This window comes from Callospermophilus lateralis, chromosome 12, assembly GCF_048772815.1.
Source record: "Callospermophilus lateralis isolate mCalLat2 chromosome 12, mCalLat2.hap1, whole genome shotgun sequence".
NCBI classification, from domain to species: Eukaryota; Metazoa; Chordata; class Mammalia; order Rodentia; family Sciuridae; genus Callospermophilus; species Callospermophilus lateralis.
The window spans coordinates 20727849-20740586 of NC_135316.1; positions in this window are offsets into that span (position 1 = coordinate 20727849).

Genomic DNA, 12738 nt, shown 5'->3' on the forward strand with positions numbered 1-12738 from the left:
CTGTAAATTGTCAGTTCGTGATCTCTGTGCAAACTGTGAGATAAAGATAGGAAGGAAAGAGAAGGACCTAGAAATGACTCTGCAGGCTCTTCCTGATCTTCCATTTCTAAGATTATCTAGCCTTGGTGGTATTTAGAAAGCCATATTTTTTGTACCAGGAATTGAACCCAGGGACACTTAACCACTGAGCCAATCCCCAACACTTTTTTATATTTTATTTAGAGATAGGGTCTCAATAAGTTGCTTAGGGCCTTGCTAATGGCTGAGGCTGGCTTTGAACTTGCAATCCTCCTTTCTCAGTCTCTTGAGCTGCTGGGATTACAAGTGTGCACCATTGTGCCTGGCAAGCCATTCATTCTTGAGAGGTACAACAGAGAAATGCCATCCTGACCTGGGCACCTCCACCTTACTGGGCTTAGGATTCTCCTTCTACACACTGGCCTCTCTTGACCTCACAGAGCCCTTTTAAAGGACAATGATGTCCTAACTGGGCATTGTGATTAATGGGCAAGAAAGGCAGCCTGGACTGTCTGTTTTGCTCCACAGAAGATGATCCATTGTTGCATATGGTAGGATAGAACACATTTTGTAATTATCAGAGATGGTGAGGGGGGTGCCCATGCTCCCTCTCAAATATAGCCTGTTCCTAGAACCTCACCATCAGTGATGGTGTCGTGGGAGCACCAAGTACTAACTCAGGGAATGCAGAAACATATGTCTTCTAAGGGTTCACCCTGATTTTTCTCCTTTGCTAAATGTCTTCTGGGCTTGTTTAAATTGCAGCATATTGACTTCTCAGAGAGAAGAATAATCAAATTAGATGCATTTTCCCATTTAGAATGCTTTTTCAGTTCCAATATTCACCAAAATGATTTCAATGTATTTAAATCAAGACTCTGCTCTCTTACCCAAAATATCTGCCCTTCTGCTTCTTTACTCAGAATTAAAGTCCTTTTCCCACTCTGATCATCCAGATTCCTGTTCTTTTAGGTTTCAGCCTCTATACCACATAGATGGGAAGCCAGTGTGTGGGGAACATGATAGCAAAGAAAGTCCTTTTAAACATGTTTTAATTTAGTTCTTGAGGGCAGAGGCCTTGTTTTGGACTTTCCACCTACTCAGTACTTAGTCCTCAGCACAAGGAAAGAACAACATGAGTATGCTGGCAGATAACAGGTTTACTGAGGAATGGGGTGAGATCTCCGTTTTGGGTCCCGTTCTCCTCACTTTTGGACCTTCTAGATAACTGTGCGATGCTATGTCTACACTAGTCACTAGATATTCAAGCCCAGAAAAATCTAGTTTTATGACTTCAAAGTTTTTCTTCAAGTTCCCTTAAGCAACTTTTCAAAAGAAAATGAATCAAAAAGACTGCTCCAAAGGTTCAAAGGTGATACAGAGGTGATTCCGGAAGTACAAAAAGTCCTTCATGTGTACCACATTGTACTTGTTGTCTTTATCCTTCCTTCAGAGGGCTTCCAGGATCCTCAGCTCCACCAGGGCCTGGTAGTGAAATCTAAGGTGATTGGGGAATGGCAGGGAGGGTGGGGAATGAGGACAAAAAACACAGGTATCATGTCATAGTGCAGCAGTTAGCCCATTTTCTCAGACCCTACCACAACCCCAACATAAATGTCTAACACGGCAGAAAGCACTAATAACTCCACACTCTTACTTCCGCTTTGCCCCTTCGTGGACTCAGACATGAAGAGAGTGAAATAGTAAAGAGAGAATAAAGAGAAATATAAGAGGAAGAGGCAGAGTCAGAAAGGTTTGGAGTCCTGAAGCAGCTAGAAGCCAGGCAATCCATCTCTATGGCCTATGTCATCCATGGAGCCACACCTCTTTTTGTTCCTAATGATTTTCAGGACCACCAACTCATTGTTTTTGTGATCCAAGCACTTGGTCACCTGTCCAAAGGACCCTTTTTCAATCATCTCCAGAACCTCGTAGCAGTAGGCAATGTGGTCATGCAGGACCTGCAGAAGCCAGGCCAGAGGTGAGGAAAAGAGCCAGACCCTAGGGCCCTTGGATCTCCATTCCTAGATCATGGGTCACTCCTTGGACGGGAGTGGTTCTGAACTCCCACCCTTCTTTATGTTACTGTAGTGGTTAGGTGATCTCCTGGATCCAAGACCACCCATGTGGTGCCAGGGGCAGTTAGTTCCACAGGCTCCATCCATGTCAAGCAATGAAAAGAACATTAGTTAGTCTTTGGAAATGTTGAGTGCTAGTCCCAGCCCTTTGGTTTCCTGCATGTCTTTCTTGGGACCTAAAAAGTAAGGGGGCTGGATAAAACTGAAAGTTCTTTCTATTTTGGGCATTTCATGACTCTTCAAGTTCAACATCAGCTCCCTCTTAGGGGAGTTCTATCTCGACCCTTGATGTGCCTCTATCAATCAGAGAAGGCTTTATGCCTGTTCTGTTCCTTCCTGACCAGATTTGTTCCTCTCTTATACTTATTCATATTTAGTCCCCTTATGAAGTTAATACAGACTTCTTGGTGAGAGTAATATTTTCTAAGAGCCAGAATCACCCATGACTATTCTTATGCAAGAAACCAGATGTTTAGTTAAAACCACAGGAAATTTTCCATTAAAGACTTGAGCTAGGTGGCTTCAAATAAGTCACTTATGTACTCTGAGCTAGAGCGACCTCATCTGTGAAGATGAAGATGAGAATCTGGATAAGATGATTTCTAAGGTCATCAGGCTCTTGATCTCAGCTTTCTACAATTACACATGAATTTTAAAGAGGTGAGGGATGAGCGTGTACAGGTTTTCAGGTTGGTTTGTGACTGTGTGTTTGAGGATAAAGGATTATTCACAAAGAAGAATCAACACCATAAATTTGAGCATGTAAAACTTTTTACTGTACATCAGAGAGGGTTAGTCTAGACTAAAAGGTCTTTCATGAAAATGGGACAGAATCTGCACAAATTTGGCATATATTTTTCAAGCATTTACATTTATCTTCTTCATGTCATCAGTTTGGTTGCCTCATAATTATTGGCTTACATGTCAACTTGGACTTTGGTTGTGCTTACTTGACTCATGATAGTTCCCTTTGTATTTTCAGAGTCTAAAAAATTATGACAGGTGCTCTGTAAATAATTTTACAATTAACACTTGTTTTGAGAATGTAGCTATTATTTGTTTAGGAATTATATATTTATGTATATGCTGGAATAAAATAGGAATAAAAATTGGAGCTTACAGAGAATGCACATTATCTCTCTCTCCCCATGCAAATCATACTTCTCTAAGATTTGAGACTGAAGAACTGAGTTCCAGTGAATTCCCATAAAGGTAGCATTGACACCCCGGGTAATTTCTTAGAGACTCTAGACTCAGGTAGGGAAAAGCAAAGGAAGGAGCAAGGAGTGAGGGGTTGTGGACATGTGGTTGAATTGGAGAAAATGTTTATATTGAAGATTCTTAACCAAGGACCTATTAATGCCCCAAAGCATTGCACATGCACAGCTTAATGTTTCTGGGATGAAGATACTCAAAGGGATCTTTGACCTAAAATTGTTAAAAACTAGGGTTCCAGATGAAGAGTGAGTGATAAAATCACATCGTTGCTTCTTAGAAGTGTTACCTAAGGACATGTGGTATAGGCTTCACCAAGATGCTCTTCAGAAATGCAAAATCTCAGGTACCACCCCAGACCTGCTAAACACAAATCTGAACCTGAACAGGAACTAAAAGTGATTTGTGTGCACAGTCAAACTTGAGAAACATGATGTTAAGAAAATTTCTCTCTTCTATGAAGCCCTCAAAGATTCATATCCTAAAACCAAGTTGTGATGGAATTTCCAGAAGTAGGAAAGTGCAGACAGCTCACAGCCTGGTGGACTAAGTGTCACTCATGCAGCAGACATCCTCAGAAGAGGGGGTCACTGTCCAGATTTCATCCCCAGGCTAGAAAGAGGCATTACCCTGGGATCCCCAGAGCTACAGTCAGAAAAGGAGGAGTCTCTGCAATCAATTTTTGAAAAAACAGAATGAAGCAAAGCACTGTGCATGAGGGACACTACAGTGACAAAACTATTCTTATCTGTGGAGGGAATGACATCTGCTATAAAACACAAAAGGAGCCATGAATAGGCATGTGTGGAGGAGACAAAAAGGGAGATTGGGGGCAAGTGCATCTTACTCCAGTCTGATCTTTTCCAGGGGTCCAGGACAGTGCAAGAGAATAGCCTGTGAGAGTTCACTCAGGATGCAAACTTGTTATCCCAAATACCCTTCAAGAAAATCACCATTCTGTTAGAAGATTTTGCATACTAAATTTCATGTTTAAACAAGGTGTTTATTTGGTTTAGCACTCATTAGCATCTGTTGGAATGTCTAGATCCTGTCATCTCAACACAAAACATTATAAAATATCCCCTTTTGCTTTCCTTTCCATACTCTCTATTGCATCCAAGCCACCTGAGGTCACCATTACCTCCTCCCTCATCACCTTTAGATAGGAGCCATATTCATCATCAAAACTTGTCTTGCTGAATTTCTCTGGAGCCACATTGAGTTTCTCAGCATCAAGCCCCAGGAACCATAGCTCTGTGTAGCCCAGGATTTCACTTTGCTCATAAGGAGACAGCTTACTCTTAAAATTCTTTAGGGCTTCAATGTGAAAAAAACAGGATAATTGTTAGTAAAGTTGAGGCAACAAGCGTATTACCGAAAGTGCAGATGATGTGATGTCTTTGCTAGTTCATGAGCCTTTTCCTCAAATAGGTGGTTTCTTAAAGATAATGCATGGAGAATATTCCCATGAGGAAATATAACAAGGATAAATGCCAAGGTTTTGGAACTATTTTTAAAAATGCAATATGACATCACAAACATAAAGGAAAAGAGAATTTAGTGCCCCAAGAGCTATGGGTTGCTGCAAAATATGAATTATTATTATTATCATTATTATTATAAATATTTAAAATAATAAGTCCAGAAGTAAAGCCCATAACAAGAATAGTGTACCATTAAGGTGATATTTATCCAAGTTCATGTGGAATCAGGTTAGACAAATAGTTTATTTTGAGAAGGTTTGAAAACTACAAGTTTTCTGGACCAGGCAGGTGACATAAAAGCAACTTTAAAAGTCCAGTGGTATAGTCCAAGGAGAAGGATAGCTGGGTCAAACTAACAGTGGTTCTAGTCCCAGATTTCCAAGGAATCTCCATACTGCTTTCTAAATTGGCTGTACCAATTTGCAGTCCCACCAGCAATGTATGAGTATACCTTTTTAAAAAAACAGCATACTATAGGAACACAGCCACATCAATGTTTATAGCAGCACAATTCACAATAGCTAAACTGTTAAGTCAACCTAGATGCTCTTCAGTGGATGAATGGATAAAAAAATGTGGCATATATACACAATGGAATTTTACTCAGCAATAAAAGAGAATAAAATCATGACATTTGCAGGTAAATGGATGGCATTGGAGAAGATAATGCTAAGTGAAGTTAGCCAATCCCCCCAAAACAAATGCTGAATGTTTTCTCTGATATAAGGAGGCTGACTTATAGTGGGGTAAGGAGGGGGAGAATGGGAGGATTAGATGAATTCTAGATAGGGGAGAGGGGTGAGAGGGAAAGGGAGAGGGCAGGGGATTAGCAAGGTGGTGGAACATGATGGACATCATTATCCAAAGTACATGTATGAAGACTCAAATTGGGTGTTAATATACTTTATATATAAACATATATGAAAAATTGTGGTATATAAGAATTATAATGCAAAATAGTACATGTATAAAAGCATGAATTGGCATGAACATACTCTATTTACAATGATATGAAACATTGTGCTCTATATGTAATGCACTTCTCTATCGTGTATTTTTTAAAAATAAAATCAATAAAACTAAAAAAAAGAAGAAAAAATTTAAAAAGTCCCGTGGTTACTCCCACTCCGGCCTGCAGGGGAGCCAGCTAATACTTCAAACCATAGAGGAAATTCTTGTTAGTGCCTCTCTAATCTACATGAGACAGATCACATGAGCGTTTGTGTTAGGGGAAGGGGGGCAAGGTGGGGAGTGAGACTCACATTTGAATAAAATGAAGAGTACTCAGAGACAGGAAGCCAGGATCAGGGTAGGAGGCACCATGTTATTTGACAAACTGCTGAAAAGTTGAACTGTGAGGAGAAAGAAAGAAAAAAAGACATAGAGCACAAGGCCACTGTCTTCATATACCTGAAGAGCAGTCATGTCAAAGCTAAATAAGGCATGTTCCTTGCCCAAAGGACAGAATCAGGACCCAAGATAGAAGGAGGCAGATACCATCTCTGTAAAGGGAGAATGAACTCAGAACTGAAATCATCTCTTGGCAGGAGGGTCACTCCTGAGATCATTTAAAAAGGACAACAATTTCAACTTCAGCACTGTGGCAGAAGAGCTGTGAGCAATGGACAGTGTTGGCATATGGTAAGTGCTAAGTGGACTTTGGTTCTCTTCCTTTGAATCCTAAGAGGTCATGAAATCTCTGAACTTTGTGAGGAGTGTAGCTCCTGCCAGAAGACTGTGTGTGATCTTTCAGATCTCACAATAGACAATTACCTGGCTTAATCTGGCAGGCTCCACAGGGGCAGCTGTCTTCCCACACCAGACTTGGTCCACAGCCTGAGCTTGTGGTCTCTGACCAGAGCTGCAGCTGAGGACAAAATTCTCCTGGCAGGCGACTGATTCTCTAAGGCATCTGAGCCTGTCTAACCCAGAAGCCCCCACTCAGAGCCCTCTATTGGAGACCCAGCTAAGGCCTGCCTCAAACACCTCTGCCAAGACCCCCTTGTCAAGAGAAAAGCAGAACTTTCAGGACACTTCACTTTCAGTATTTTGGACTTGTCCACTCCTAGCTCCTCCCCACTCACTTTCCTCTGTTCCTAAGTCCTTAAAATGACAGAAGTCTTTTGTTGGGGCTCCCCAGGCAGTGAGACTGTGCCCTCTGTCTGCACTAATGCATCTGACCCTTACCTTGAATAGTTCCAAGGTAGGTAATAGACAGTGTGATGCTGGTACTTTCTCTTACCCAGCCTCTTGTTTATACTGTTTCAATAAGAGGGTAAAGGCTTAACTTCTTTCATTTTGATTTGTAGCCTTAGTTGACTACTCCAACATATGGCCACTAAGCCCTCTACAGGTCAGCTCAGCTCTTAACACTGACTGCCTCCCCAACCACCACCTATGCTGCTACTGCCCACCCCACCAGTGTCATACCTGCTGCCGTCAGAGGCACCTTGTGCTTCTTTGGTGGTTTCTCTTCTACCTTTTGTTCATGAGTCTTCATGCTAGGGTGGAAAGGTGCTTCTAAAGCCTTGTACTCAGAGGCCAGCTTACGACTATGCATTTGAATTTCCAGTCCAAGGAAAGAAATTGGTAATAAAGAACTACTTCAACTTCTTCTGGGGGACATAAACTATTCATATGCCCCAAAACACTCACATCCAGACAGGATTTGTCCTACCTTTCCAGGGAGAAAACAATAGTTAAGAGACAGTAGGTTTTCTTCACCTTTCTCCCAAAGGAAGTATCTAATTCTCATCTCATGCCCCAGGAGACATGCACATTAGAGCATACAGTTGAGAACCCCAGGGGTTTGTCACTGTAGAAAGAGATGAAAACAGTTTTTATCATTGCTCTTGAGGAGGCCAGCTCCTAACTAGATAAAGTAACTTGCTTAAGGACATGTAAACTTGAATTTATATAACAACACCTCTTACGACTTTCCTACATAGTATCTTATTGGGTCCCTATAAAAAATGGTAGATGACATGGAAGGAAAACAAGATTTTGTTTTCTTCTATCATTTATGCACCACAACTTTATTTTTCCTTTCCTCAATGAATCACCCCTGATGATTCCCTAAAGGCCCACTTTGTAGGTAAGAGAAAGCAAAATGCATATTTACGCAAGTTCATATTCAGTACAAAGAGTGAGAAAAAGACTTGAACCCAACTCTCTAGCTGCTACTCCTTTCCCCCACCTTCCTGGACTTTTCTAGATGCGGTTCTGAACTGAAGCTAGGTCTTTCACCTGTCTGCTCAGGAGCATGTCCACTCCCCTGTACTCACCTGGGACAGCACACCAGGCTTCAGCAGAATTTTGTTACTGATGTGTGGGAGGTTGATCACATTCTTCTTCTCCTTGGTATCCATAAAAGGGAGTGAAGTAATGTTGGTGTTTGTACCCTATAGAAGGAGAAATTGGAAAAGGTATAGAAACCCAGATAAGAAAATTCTCCAGGGGTCATTTCTTCTAGACTCTTCCCCACAACAAGGATGAGCCTAAACCCAGATTCTTGAAGGGAAAAAAAAAAGAAGATTCGAGGGTGCAGAGTAATCTAGCACACAGGATCTGGGGTTGACTCCCCATTCCACCACTCACTAGCTGTAGACACTGAATGGGTCACATTGATTCTTTCTCTCAGCCTTAATTATTTCATCACTTTCAAAAATGGGACCTACCTCATAGCTTTTGTGAAACTATGTAGAGTATTCCATAAGTGATAGCCATTATTATTCTCATTCCAATATTTTATCTTCCAAACATGGGGAAGACCTTTTTACTATACAATGCAAATCTTTCTTGATGCAACAAAAACTCCCATTTCCTCTACGGCTACTTTATAGACTTGACCTTCTCACTTAGGTCACTGCCCTCCTACATTGATTGATTAACTGATTGGGAAAGAGATAATCTAACTATCAACAAATAGCCATGTTTAAAACTGTGTGGAGAGAAGCATGGTGATTTGGATAGAGGGCTCTCATTGTCATGCTGAGTTGGCCAAGTGCCTGTAAAAAGCTATTTCTTCCATCCACTGCCCTCGTCCTTTCCTAAAGTCACTAACCAACACTTCCTACCTTATGCAAAAGTCGGGTCATTTTGAGGTTCTTGATCTTGGAGGGTGACTTCTGGACTTGAGCCAAAGGCTTATTTTCAACCTGAGTCAAGTAGAAGAAAAGTGTAATAAGGTCCCAAGCCACCTGGGCCTTTATTTCATTTCCTTACAATAAGCAAGGTATACTTGAAGCCAGCTTTCCTGATCCCAAGCTAGGAAGAGTTCAAAGAAGCTCAAAGAAGTACTCAATGCATGAAATAAATTACTACCCACAAATAATCTTTCCAGAAGTGCTAATGATGGATCCACTTGTCTTATGATTTTCACACCTTAAAAAATCAACATACGGTTTCTTCCAACACAGTCTTAACCAGCATCCTTGTAGATGGTAAGGAATAGAAGTGGAGCTAATGTTATCTTGCTCTTTAGGAATGAAAATGCTCTTAGTCTTGCCCAGAATTCAAAATGCCCAAATATGCCTTAGTGGAACCTGCCAGGACACAGGTGCTCAGCCTGAACACCAGTGCTCTCATAAGAAAGGCTTCACATCTAGAAAGGGGTGGAGAGAAAAAAACCACAATCTTAGAACAATTTTTTCCATGGTAGTAAGCACACCACAGGGGTAGGTGACATAATTCTGTGCAGGATGCAGATAGACAATAACCTAATGACTATGCATTTATTTTGATATCCATTTGAAAAACTATAAGAAGAACTTTAGGCGTGTGATTTTGCAGTTGTTTTTACTTAGGATGAAATCAAAATTCAAGTAAAAAAATAAAAGGGAGCATGAGATATGGCAAAAATTATGAAGGCAGCACTGAAAAAACTAAAGTTTAACAAACAGCCTTCAGTTTGAACACAAGTTCTGTTCTTTGAAACAAAACTTAGAATTCTCTTTCTTCCAGAACTTCCCTAGAGACCTGAAGGAAGCACATCTAAAGCTAAGATACAGAGGGCCAGACCCTTTTAAATTTGGCAACTGAGGTACAACATTTATTGTCCTTTAGCACAGCTGAGTCCTCCACAGAGCGGTACTGATGGGGGCATTTAGAATATTTGGTCTTGACCTCCTGGAATATGAAGGTAATCTGAGGGAGAGAAGATTTCACAGAGCATGGGCCATGGTCTCAGACCACGTTGGTTTATTTGCTAATGTGCACTACATGCAGATGTGGTAATCTATGAATAGACTGTGATGATATCTGAGGAAATATTGCAATTGTGAATCCAACTTCTCATTAAGTAGGTTTATGAATATTAAAACTCGGAGGTATCAGCAGTAACAACAAGCTGGCATTGGGGAAGCAATGGAGAGACCAACAGGTGAATGGAAAGTACATCAACAAAATACAGCCCAGACTAAATATCAGACAAAGGACATCAGTGAGTGTCAAGTATCAATAAAAAAAGGAAGATACCACCATAAATGCAATGAGCCCAGGAGGAGGGGAAAGGGACTTCTGGAATGCATGGGGCTTGGTCTGGACTGGGAGGAAGGGAAGATGACATGCTCATTAGGAGAAGCAACAGTATCCAGGCATGCTCCAGGGGTCTCCACTGCTCAGAAAGGATAAGCTGGAGCACAGGGTTGGCTGTGGGTTGCAGAAGCATTGAAAGCTAGACTAAGAAACTTGGTCTTATCCTATGGGAAAATGTGAACCACTGAAGGTTTGTATGGTATGTGCAAAGCAAAGCCATCCTTCTGAAAGATTCCTTCAGCAACTGTGTGGCATGACAATACTCAAGGGCATGAACTTGGAAGTCACACTCTTTCATTTTTAATCCAGTTCCACTATTCATTAATTATCTGAATTTGGACAAGTCATTAACTTCTCCTCCTATTACTCTAGGATATTATCATTAATGAGCTAATAAGGTTGTTGTGAGGAAGAATGACTTAATGAGTGCACAACACTTCAACTAGTGCCTTGAATGTGAATGAGTGATAGAGTTCAATTTTCCTCATTTGCAAAATGCAGAAAGTGATCTGTGCTCATTTCCCATGAAATTGATGGAGGATGAACAAGATGGCTAAAGGAGCTATGATGCTTAACTTGACAAAAGAATAAAACAAAAGAGAAATTCTCATAGATTAACATTATGGTAACTGTCATATACATATATCGGAAATAAACAATTAAGAAGTAGACAGCAGCTGAGTGGGGTAGCAAATGCCTGTAATCCCAGGAGCTCAGGAGGCTAAGGCAGGAGAATCTCGAGTTCAAAGCCAGCCTCAGCAATATCAAAACACCAAGCAACTCAGTGAGACCCTGTCTCTAAATAAAATATAGAACAGAGCTGGGGATATGGCTCAGTGGCTGAGTGCCCCTGAGTTCAATCCCTGGTGCCCATCTCCCAAAAAAGTTGAAAGCAGATGGTAGGAACCAGGTTTCTATTTGTTGGAATGGAAATTTATGGATCAGAAAAGTCTGATCAAATTACCATCATGTTATAATGAACTATAATTGTAGATATAGCTCATGTTTAAGTTAATATAGATACAGATGGCTACGTGTAGAAATATTTATGTATATGTGTGCCCATGTGTGCACATGTTCAGGTGGCTTGGGATAAAGCCCTGTCAAGAAAAGTTTAATAAAATGTCAGAGCCAAGAGGAGACTAAAGAGACATGTCAACTAAATGTAATATGGGATCCTGGAACAGACAAAGGACATTAGGTAGAAATTAAGGAAACCTGCGTGAAGTATAGAGTTTGGTTAATTATGACATATCAATATTGGTTCATTATTTATAACAAATGCACTATGAGATATAAATAATAAAGAAAACTGGGTACATGGTGGGAAGTAGTGTGTGGAAACTTTTATATCTCTCTCTTTTTTTGGTAAATCTAAGACTATTCTAAAAATTAGTCTTTTATTAAAACAAAACTCCTATAGGAAGTGCAATGTCAGAAGGGCTGCCACTTATGGTATAGTACAAATTTCTTCTACGTGGTTCAAAGGACAGAATCAGGTCAAAGTGTGGGAATTATAGGGAAGTAAATGGAAATTTATGGATCAGAAAAGTCAAATCAATATTACCATCATGTTATAATGAACTATAATTGGAGAAATGTCTGTTTCAATAAAATGAAGAATTTTATAAAATTTAGAGTTGCACATAAAAGGTAGGAGTCTCTCTGAAGCATTGACTTTCCAATCAGGTGAAATCCGTCTGATGATCATCTGTGCAAAATGTGTGTGGAACGGGAGTCTGGGCAAGATGTAATCTACAAAGTCCTATCAGTTTGTAAGATTTATTCAAGTGACTTCTGGATGTGTGTCTTAAGAGCTTTCTTCGGTTTGGATTTTCAGTGTCCTCCAAAGGCCCATGTGTTGAAGGTTTAGTCTCTAGCCTAAGGCACTCCTGGGAGTTGGAACCTTTCAGAACCTCGCCTCCTTCTGTTTCTCTCTTTAATGTTCCAGCTGCCACGAGACGAGAAGCTTTGTTCTAACACATGCTCCCCACTATGATGTTCTGCCTTGCCACAGGCCCAAAGCAAGAGGGACAAGCTACCATGGACTGAAATCCTCTAAAATTCTGAGACCAAAATCAATCTTTTCCTCCTTATATGATTATCTCAGGTGTTTTTTCATAATAGCAGAAAGCTTGCCAACACAAACTTTATCTTTCCTCTCATTGAACCAAAGCTGCAATCTATTGAACAGAGCCGTGCTTCCCAACCTTTGTCACATCATGACACATACAGAAAAAAATTAATACTTGTACAGCAACAAGGGTCAAGACAGGAGGCAACTCACAGCCAGGGGTTCCAGCTGCCCCAGGTCTAACCAAGCCACCCCCAGGATGGGTGGCTTCTACATCTCTGTACCCCATCTCCCACACTCAGATAACAATATGTTGTTGTGCAAGATTATGAGC